The sequence below is a fragment of the Panicum virgatum genome, chromosome 2K (genome assembly GCF_016808335.1).
Source record: "Panicum virgatum strain AP13 chromosome 2K, P.virgatum_v5, whole genome shotgun sequence".
NCBI lineage: Eukaryota > Viridiplantae > Streptophyta > Magnoliopsida > Poales > Poaceae > Panicum > Panicum virgatum.
In genome coordinates this window covers 36,054,593-36,065,613 of record NC_053137.1, presented here as the reverse complement: position 1 = coordinate 36,065,613, position 11,021 = coordinate 36,054,593, and positions in this window count along the sequence as shown.

The following is an 11,021-nucleotide window of genomic DNA, read 5'->3' as shown; positions in this document are numbered from 1 at the left end:
TGGATAGATTCAAACGTGAATGCCTCAAGTCGTACAGTGTCACCAGATCTGGGGACGTAATCAAGAAGTTTGATCTTCCATCCTTCCAGCCATTGATAGAGGCACAACGTGAAAACAAGATGGTAGACACCATATCCCAAGTTGTGGCTCAAGCTTTGATCAAGAGTGCAACGATCATGGGCAATACAGTGCACAACGCAGTAGTCAAGACCTTTGCAGAAGGCATGTTTCCAGGCTGTGTGGGGCCTTGTTTCATACAGCCAGATCAGATGCAATATGTTCCCTTGGAGGTGCCTATGGCAGCAGCTTTGTCTGCTCAAAACATCCAGGCAGAAACAAGTAACAATCAAGCATCAAAACAAGCTACTGCCGCAACGTCCACAGCTCCAATAGCTCCTGTTTATTCGACTACTCTGCCTATCCTTACAGCTGTGCAAGGTGGATCTGCATCTGGATTTCCAAAAGGGTGGAATCCTGTTCCTGGAGATGGTATGCCACCTGAATTACTTACTCCATCATCCAAAGCACAGTTTAATGCATCGGCTTCTCAACCGATGACTCCTCAGCCTGATCCATCAGTCACTCAGCCGATGGGTACCCAGCAAGATGCATCGGCGACATCACCGACTGCACACGGTATATGGAGTCCACAAATGGCTGCACAATTCAACACATCGGCACCACCGCCGATGACTCCACAGCAGCGTCTCGCAATCCTGCTCCAGCCCAAATCCCCTTCAGAAGTTCTGATTTCACAATCTCCTCATGAGAATGGGGTCAATTGGGTTTTCCATGATCAGGCAACTGGAATATTACAATATGTCAACGTGTCGTACATGGATTAACTGGTTAGCAGTCGGCTAGTCCATTGGTTCCACAGCCGGCGACCACGTCAGCGCTAGCAATGACTCAACAGTCACCCAATCGGGTGGCTCAGCAAGCGCATCATATGCCTTCGGCTGGACAGCAGACGACCCCTATGTCACCACAGCTTGCGATGATGACGAACTCAGCAAACATGGTTTCTCCTCAGCGGATACCAGTAGTTAATTAGCAGGTTGGCTGGACAACTAAAATAGCTGAAGTAATGAAGGAGCAGTTTGGATTAAGGACAAAACAGCAATCTGTCATGTACAAGACTCCCTATCCTTCGTTTTATAATCAGATTCCTCTCCCACACAAGTACAAGATACCTGACTTCACCAAGTTAACAGATTCCTTCTGCATTTGGGAGAAGCAGCCAACGAAGATGCACTCAGAGTTCGGTTGTTCTCCTTGTCTTTATCTGGATCGGCCTTTGCATGGTTCACAACTTTACCAGCAAACTCCATATTGTATTGGGCCGATCTAGAAAGATAATTTCATCAGTTCTTCTACTCTAGAATTACTGAATTAAAGTTGATCGATTTGACTGGCTTAAGACAGCGGAATGATGAATCAATTGGTGCTTTCATTCAAAGGTTCAGGGATGTAAAGAACATATGCTACAGTTTGATACTGTCCGATGAGCAGTTGGTCGATGCAGCTTTTAATGGACTCTTGCCTCACATCAAGGACAAGTATGCATCGCAAGAGTTTGAAAGCTTTAGTCAAATCGCGAGTCGGATGACAGGAGAGGCTCGGTCCTATGAGTCTAAGAAGCCTTTTCAGAAGAAAATAAACTATGTAGAATATTCTGCTGATCATGATTCTAATGAGGAGTAAGAGACGGTCGCATCGGCTGAGTGGATTCAAAACAACAAGAAGCCAGTGAGGTGTCCATTTGGAAAGAAGGAGCCCGAGTCGTACGGGTTTGACATCACCAAAGCCGAGAAGATCTTTGACTTGTTGTTGTCGGAAGAGTTGATCATGTTAAAGCCATATCATAAGATCCCGTCGGAAGAAGAACTCAAGAACATGAAGTATTGCAAGTGGCACAATGCCAGCCGCATGATACAAATGAGTGCAAAGAGTTTCGGCAGCAGATTCAGTTGGACTTCGAGCAAGGGAAGCTGAAGTTTGAAACTCCTAAGAGGACGATGAAGATTGACCAACATCCGTTTGCCAATAACATGGTGGACATGGTTAAAGACAAGAGTCTTCCTCAAGCCAAGATCCTGATGTCATCATGGGCCAGAAGATCTGGAACTGTTGATCCCAGAGTGCAAATAACGGCCGATGAAGTCAAAGGGAAGGGTCGACAAGAAGAGGCCGAACGTTCTTTGGCGCCACGTAGGCGTGTCACATCTCAGATGCTGCTGAACAAGTTCCAGCGTGACTGCGAAAGGCAGTAGCGCAAAGAGGAAGAGGCACGTCATGAGAATGAACATTGGAGGTGTCCTTTCTTTGTCTACTACTGGGAAGAAGGGTTGACATTGCCCCCGGCATATGATTGTCCCGAGTGCAATGGTCAAGGCAGCCGATCATATAAAAGGCCACGTCATGTCGATGAATCTTACCGACGTGAACGTGCTCTTGTGCATGATCGGCTAGGAAAAAAGGTATCGGTGCATGATCGACTGGGGGGCAGGACCATGCTACGTGATCCTACTGGAAGAAGAGTGCCCGCACATGATCGGCTGGAACAAATGGCCGATGATAGAGTGCAAGATGATCAGCCGACGCGTAAAGATCCAGAATGCGAACCTGATTCCGATCGCACTAATCAACCTCAATGGTGTCCAGGAGGTTTGAGCAGATCGCAAAAGAGACGTGTTCAAAGATTACGCCAACTGAAGATCATAGAGGAAGAACAAGAGCAGACTCTAAGTAAGAAAGGAGTCAAGACACATGTTTGGCGTGCTAAGTCGAGAGCCGATGGTGATAGCACCGATTAACATGGTTTTCATAATGCCAAAGGAGTTCATGGTGCCAGATGATGAAGATCACGAGCCAGAGCTGGAAGAAGCCATGGCATAGTTAAATTTGGAGCCATTACCAGCAACATTTGAGAAGCCAGATGATGATAAAAGGCAACATCTCAAGGCATTATTCTTGAAGGGATTTGTTGATGGTAAGCCAGTCACGAAAATGCTTGTCGATGGAGGTGCAGCTGTGAACATAATGCCCTACGTGATGCTATGCAAATTGGGAAAAAGTCAGGATGATTTAACGAAGACTGACATGATGTTTAAAGATTTCGAAGGGGTTGTATCTCCTGCTTTGGGGATATTATGCGTTGACCTAACAATTGGCAGTAAAACTCTTTCTACCACTTTCTTCGTTATTAATGGAAAGGGTTCCTACAGTTTGCTGCTGGGTCGGGACTGGATTCATGCCAATTGTTGCATTCCATCTACTATGCATCAATGTTTGATTCAATGGGTTGATGATGCTATTGAAATAGTATCTGCCGATTTGTCATTCAGTGTGGCATCGGCTGAAGCTCATATAGTAAGTTATGATCGCATGAATTGCCTTTCTGGTCAAGTGTGGGAAAAAGATTTCTTTCGGATGGTTGATTATGAGATCGCATAAATGAAAGCTAGAGATTCTTCAAATGAGTCCTGATCGGTGAGGGATATGGCCAATTGTAACATTGGCTGGATTTTTAGTTATAGACAATACTAAGGAGTACTGCCTCTAGTGCACAATATGTAAAGCCGATTGTGAGTTGTATACGTCGGTTGTAACATGGCCGACGTGATATGCATCGCCCTTCGAGCAATAAATTATAAAGAAAATATGTTTCTAGGATTGGATCAGACTGTTTGCAACTTCTGAGGATTACAGCGCGGAATGTTAGGAAAAGTTTTCTATAGTGACCCCAAAGCCTCTTGGATCACTTTTATCACGCGCAGGCGAATCTGATCAACGTCTTCAATTACTTGGTTATCATTCTCTGATGATCCAGAAATCGGCCGCAGACTTTTGTGAAGTTGGTATGCTTGGCTAGCATGCTTTTGTCTTTCCCCTTCGAGTCTGGTGATGGCTGATGGGATCTGTGAGAGATCATGATCTGCGGTGTCTATTTCCTAGTTTACTTTGTTAAGCTCCTGAAGAAGGCGGTTGCGCTTGGCTTCCAGTTTGACCTTATTTCTCCGGATGGAAGCCTAAGTATCAGTCAGAGACTTGATTTCATTGCAGATTGACTCCACAAGGGCCTTGGATTTGTCTCTTTGACCGAGGATCTCCTCTTGCTGAAGGCGAGTGGTGAGTTGCTTTTGAGCCTTGAGAACTTGCACATGGTGGCTCTCGATGAAGGCAGTAGGAGTCAGCGTTTCTTCAATCGGTTCCGAAAGCTTGCCTTCCAGATCTTCTAAGATGGCACGAATCGGCTTGGAATCTTTGACTAGTTGGCCGATGTCTTGATGCAGAAATTGAAGAGTCTCTTGGAGTTTAGCCTTGACTTCGTCAGATAATGCAACCGATTTGACTGATGCTGCTTCTTCTCCTTCCTCTTGGGAGGTAGCTCCAATCTGGAAAAAAACATGCTTTTGTCTGGAGATTCTTGCGTCTAAAGAGAGAACGATAGTCAGAATAGTCGATAAGGGCAAAAGATGTTGTGAGATCAGCTGAGAGGAAAGATGCTTACTTGCTTCAAGTTTATCTCATCGAAATTGCAGCCAGCGGGAGCAAGAGGCAATGATGAGAAAGCCGAGATCGTTGTGTTCGGCTGATCAGATGATCCAGTTAATGCTTGATTGGCAAGCTGAAAAGTGATGATCCAATTAATGAAATAAGAACCCTAGTGGGGCGCTTCGGTTGCACAGATGGCGGCGGGGCTGGTATGTTCTTGAACGAGAGAGGAGGCCAGAGGATGCTAAGGAAAAGTACTAACAGAAGGGAAGGCGGAGATATTTATAACCCTTGTTCGAAGGGCAAAATGGAGATTTGATGTGCCGTCCGTTTAGGAGACAAAGATTTATTCGAACGTTGGCAATCATGATTGGAGTTAATTTCGGAGCAACAAATAGATTACTCCGAAACTTGGGGCATGTGTTGACACCATTTTTTGACACGTGTCAAGGAAGGTGATATCATGAAGGAAAGGTTACCGATTTGAAAGAAATCAAAAGATGCACAGGATCAGAACCGGCCGATGGGGCGCAACTGATGGGCCAGGAGGATATTCCGTGAAGATGCTGATCCACGTGGTTTAGTGATCGGCCGATAAGAAGTTGCTGATGAGTAAGAAAGGAGGAAAAGGGACCCGAAATCTACAAGGATTCTGATGATTTGGTTGTCATTTTTAGTATAGTTTATTTTAGAAAGTCTTTACTTTTAGGTCAAGTAATGTGTTTGCCGTAATCGGCTAGGGCTTGTTGGTGTAGGCTGTATATATCAGTTGTATGGGACCGGAAAAAGTTGATACACATCCAAACAACAAACACTTTACAATTCCTTTGCACTTTTTCGGCGACTTCACCTCTTTTCTTTTCTTTTCGATGAGTTCTTTCCAATTGATCAAGGTCGCCTCACATTCGAGCGAATTGATTTGCTGGTGAGTTTTCATTTTACCGAGTATATTTGAGCTTTAGTTACCGGGAGTATCACTGTGGCTTCATTCAGATCTATTCAAAAGTTATCGAGTTTATTTAGGCTTTGATCTCGGGCGCATCGCTGTTTTCTCGTCTAGATTTATTCACAATTTATCGATATCAGTTAGATTTATAGGTTTTTCCTATGTTTTTGGCCATTATCACATCTATCCGCCTAGAAGCATATTAGATCGGCTTTAGGTTTTGCAGTAACACCTTGTTATCCTAAAGCTGGTTTAGATCTGTTTGAAGCTTGCATCATCTGAGTTACACATTCATAGCTTAGATCTTGTCATGCACGTGCAATCAGCTATTCTAAGCTAATTTTGTCGTTTTCCGCATCGACTGAACCTGCCGACGCGCTCGTTTACTACGCACCCGTATTTAATATTCTTTTGTCATTTTCCCTATTAGCAGAGCTTGCCGATATGCCTGTGTGAGAGATATTCAGAATTCCTGCCGATACGCTCTCGAATTTAACTTTTTTTCCCTTGTCAATTACAGGTTAAATTGACAGGCACGCTTGGTTGACTTTCCGGAGCTTGGCGAACACTTGCCCTCGGATTCCAGTGTGTTGATTTTTGCGTCAACAGATATTGTTGTAGCTTTCACCTCAGAGTATTCCAAGGGTTATCGAATCCACAGTGGATGTGTCTGCACACTCTTCTATTCTAGTCGATCCAAGGACACACCAAGGTAGGTAGAAGGGTAGAGAGGATTCCTAAGACAGCACTATAACTGAGTTAGAGGTTGATCTCTCGGGCACAATACTCGCTTCGGGTGCCGGCTTACAACTGGTCTGCCAGTTGACTCCGGCCAACAGGTCTACACTATATCCGAACATGGAGGATTATGAAGGACCAATAGGGCTATCACCACCTAGAGCCTGCCTCTAACAAACCGTGGGAGATAAGGAAAACAAAGGATATCTACTGCAGCCTAGACACCACGTCTACACTGCTGATTACTACTGCAGTCTAACTACGTATGATATCTCGTAGCAAACTACAGCTCTCTGTATGAATACAAAGCGAGGAACCTGCGAGTAAGAGAACTGATCTCACTCAACTACAAGCACTACTAGTATATAATATACCAAGTATCAAACTAGAGATAGAAACCACGAATACTTACTAAACTCGAAGAATGTAGAAGCATCCGTAGAGATACAAGCTGGGATCAGAGTGCCGACACCCTGGCACTTCCCTCGAACTACTCTCTTACTCTCGTAGAGGTACAAAATGGAAAAGAGCACCGAAGATCGGCGCCCCTCCTAAGTACCTCTACCCTCTCCCTAAGCTAGGAAGCTCTAAACCAAAGAGAAGGCTTGAAGTTGCACTTGGTGGATGTCTTGATTCTTACCCCCTCCTCTCATATATATAGGGGGTGCCATGACCTCTTCCTCCCCGGGATTGGGCCCATGCCTCCTGGAACCGCCTTTGCCATCGAATGTAGAGCCGACACGTGGAAGATGGAGCTAAGGTGAACTGACCTACGGTCGGCCGACCAGAAAAGCTGACCGAACCGCCTCAAACTTGACCTAGAGGCTGCTAGGTGGGCCCCCATGTCATGTATGTGGGTCATGACTTGTCCTAAGGTGATTTGGTAGCTCCAGTGGGCCCGTGGATACTCGTGAACGCATCTGATTCGTCGAGAAGGTGTTGCCTCGGATCGATGATGTGTCACCATGCTTGTGGGCTGCATTCTCTTCTCATTTCCAAGCAATAAGCAACCTGCACACAACTGTACACAAACACTTTGCGGAATTCGTTAGTAATAACACCTACCACTAATGTTGGCGCTCGTCTTTTATGCGCTCATGCAGGAGCTGATAACTTGTTCTGAAGGTCGGGGTATGTATCTTGAAGCTTGAAGCCTGTTTTACCTGCATTTCTGCTCGAATTCCAATATAGCAATACTTTCAAGAGGAAATGTGGAATTGACTCTTTCTGGATAGCGTAAGAATGCATGAGACTTTATTCTCATGATTTTAGGCTCAAGATGATGCTTAAAATGAGTCGTTATCGAGCATAAACAGGGACCCACCTACTGCCACCACCGTCAACTTTCGCCGCGCAGGAAAGACACCCCAGGCGCCGGCGAGCCGGCACACTACCGCCGTCGCGCGGGAATGACCGAGCTGCAAGCTAGCCCCACGGCGCATGCCCGGACCCAGTGCACCGCCGCAAGGGATGCCTGAGGGTAGTGCGCTCTAGCACAGACGAGCGCGCGACCGGCAAGGGGGCTAGCAGCGGCACCGTCACGTCATCCTTCAGCCGCTATGGGCGGGACCGCCGCTATGGCGCAGAGGAAAAGGGGGAAGAAGAAAGGATGGAAGGCTCGGCTCGCGGTCGCAAGGCCATGACCGGCCATGGCATGATGGCGGACCGAATTGTGACACCTCAAGTGTCTAGCTATTAGAGCATAAGGTGATATGAGCAATTGTGTGTTTAGCTTGTTTGATAGTCAAAAATTTTCAATACAAACTAAAGGGCATATTTGTAATTATATAAAATTACTAGCCCCTTTTTGCAAAAAAAGTTTTAACTTAGGGAGTAATTTCAAAATTTTGAAGGGTTTTCTTGAAAAATGCAAGTAATCATGATTTTGGTAGCTTTATTGCATTTAAGTCCAAAATTGTGATGAATTTGCAATCAAAAAGTATTTTTCCTTCTTTAAATAGAGTTCTTTCAAACTTTTCAAAATATTTCATAATCCTTTGACCTAGTGAAAATTAGCACATGAAAGTTGTAGGTCTTGAAAAATTGAACAATTTTTATTTTGGGCACTTTTTCATTTGAGCCCAAGATCAACAGGAATTTTTTAGTTTACACTTAACCCCCTATACTTTTCTATTTTTACAAAATAGTCCTCACCTACCCTTCTTCCTCCTCCAGTTTCGCCGGAGCTCTGCTCCACGCCGTCGCCGCGGTTTTCCCCCACCGTGGCTTAGCCGCGCCGCTCCTGGCCTGCCACCTGCCCTCCCTAGCATCCCCCTAGCCCCACCCTCCCCTCTGCTGGCCTCGCGCGAGCTCGCCACGCCGCGCCGCCGAGTCGCCGCCCCTAGCTTCCCTTTCCGGCGAGCCCAACCACCACTAGAACTCCTCCCTGAGCCGCCACGCCACTCCATGTGCCGCGCGCAAGAACCCCGCCACCCTAGTACCGCCTCTGCCTGGCACATTGGGCTCGTGCCACGCCGCCCCGAAGGCCCCTCTGCACGCCACCTCGCCGGCGCCCATGGAGAAGCCTGCACCGCCACCAAGTTCACCTTTTCCTCATCAATTTCGCCCCCTGGAGCTTCCTCCCTCGCTTATCTCCCCACCTGTGGCCTATATAAAGCCCGACCGAGCCCCGTCACCAGCGTACACCGCCGCGCCCCCTTTTCCCAATTTCGGCGACCTCGGTCCACCGCCGATCCGCCGCCACAGCTCCTCCCCGGCCACCCTGACCCCCTTGAAAGATTCACCGTGACCCTGTGAAGCTCACCCGCCGTTTGATTCTGCCCATCCCTTGCCGGAGCACCACCGTCATCGATCCCTTCCGCCGCCGTGCCCTGTCCACCGGCGACGAGCACCCTCCGGCCTTCAATCCTCCCTCTCGAACCTTCCAACAGGTGCGCCACATCCTCCCCTTGCTCTCTGGCTACTCGACCCTCGCCGCCGGCGATTGCCGTCACCAGAATCCGGCCGGTCAACTCCCTCCTCACCTCTGACTCGACCCAAGGACCCAATTGCTTTGATTCAAAAACCTTCAGGGTCCTTTCTATAAAAAGACCTTTATCCTTTTATTTTTTTTGCAGTGAACTTCAAAAATTCCTAGAAAAATGTACAAAAAACAAAAAAATGCCAAACCAATTTTGTTATTTTCCTTGTAATTAGCTTTACAAGTTTGATGTTATGAAGTTTTGCTAAATCTTTGTGTATTTAATTCTAAAAATAGGATTAGAATATGGCTCTTTTTGTTTATAACTTTTATTTTAGAGCCATGTTTCAAATGAGCTTTGAACTATGTGTCCTTTGACACATGTCATGTTTTACAAAAAATTTCAAAACTCATCAATGGACTTTAATACTTGTTTTTAAAATTTTCTTCTCTATGTTTTGTTTATATCTTAAAAGATTTATTTAAAAACCTTTATGTGGTTTATTTTGTCAAAATAAAAACCCCTTTTTCATGGAATTCTTTATACTCCTTTTACTCAATAAACCTTTACCCAATAAAGTAATACTTTTAAGTGATTTTTAACTCTTTAGTGAAGGAAAGCTATACTCAAGCACTTCACTAATTTTCAAATATTGCATTGCATATAGAAACGAACTCACTAGCAGACGGAACATACCAGATCATTCAGAAACCAGACGAGGATTTCTCCAAAGCTCCGGCCGAAGTTGTTGAATTAACTGAAGCCCCGAACTCTGATTCGGAAGAACCCAAGTCCACTGACTTTATAAACACCACTCCAGGCAAGCCCCGATGCATAATCCTATTATTTTAAATTATACAACTTATAGTTACTTTTTACTTGTGCATTTAAATTATTGGAGTGGATTGAAAACCTTAGATGCATAATCCTAGGTACCTATTGTTTGACTACTAGAAACAGAGTTCGAATAGATGCTATGCTAATAGGACCGGTAAAAGTCGAGTGATTGCCTGTCACTCGCGAGCTTATAGGAGTTGATTATTTACTTTCTACAATCACTATAAGGACCATGGACGGATTTGGTTACAAGCTTCATATTGAAATCCATCTGTGTTGATAAACTTGATAAGGCCGCGGTGTGTGGTGGTGTTGATTAAGTGTTTGAAAGTACTAGCCACATGCCGTAAATATGGTACGCGGCAAGCCTAGTAACTGATCGGCCCGGCAAGTGGACATACCTTCCACTCTCTCTTAGGCATAGGAATGTTAATTTATGTTGAAAGTTATGTTAAGTAGCGCTACGATTACGACTATGAGGGACGAGGTGTGGTGCCCTATAGTCGGGGAGAGTGGCGTTGATCCACGACCCGGAATGAAAGGCCAACGGTTGCTTTGGAGTGACTCAATGGTACTCCAAGCGTGTGTGTGTTAGGTTTACCTTGCAAGGATTGAAATTCGGTTCGAACTGTTCCGCCTCTCACGGATATTGAGACTGCTTAATCTCTTTGCCACATAGAGTAAGAAGTGGAACAAAGATGATACTCAATCTTGTTGAATGCATATAATTTCTTTACCATAATTGTATAGATAAGTGCAAACCTAGAATGGTTAATCCACTAGAATCTGAAAGCTAAAACTTGAAAATAAGGACCTACTCTTTATTGCTTTTCAGCAAATAAACTCAAGAACCTTCACAAGCCTTGCATGTCTGGTAAAAGGGCTATGTTATACCCTTAAACGGGTCAGTCTTGCTGAGTATTAGTATACTCAATCTTGCTTGTGACAATGTTTTCAGGTATGACTTCTGATGAGCCAAACATTAGTTCGACTTGGCCTAGTGCTTTACCTATTGGCTGGTCTATGGAATGGGAACCATCTACCAGCTATGGTTCGGATGAATGATGTCATGCTCAGGCTTA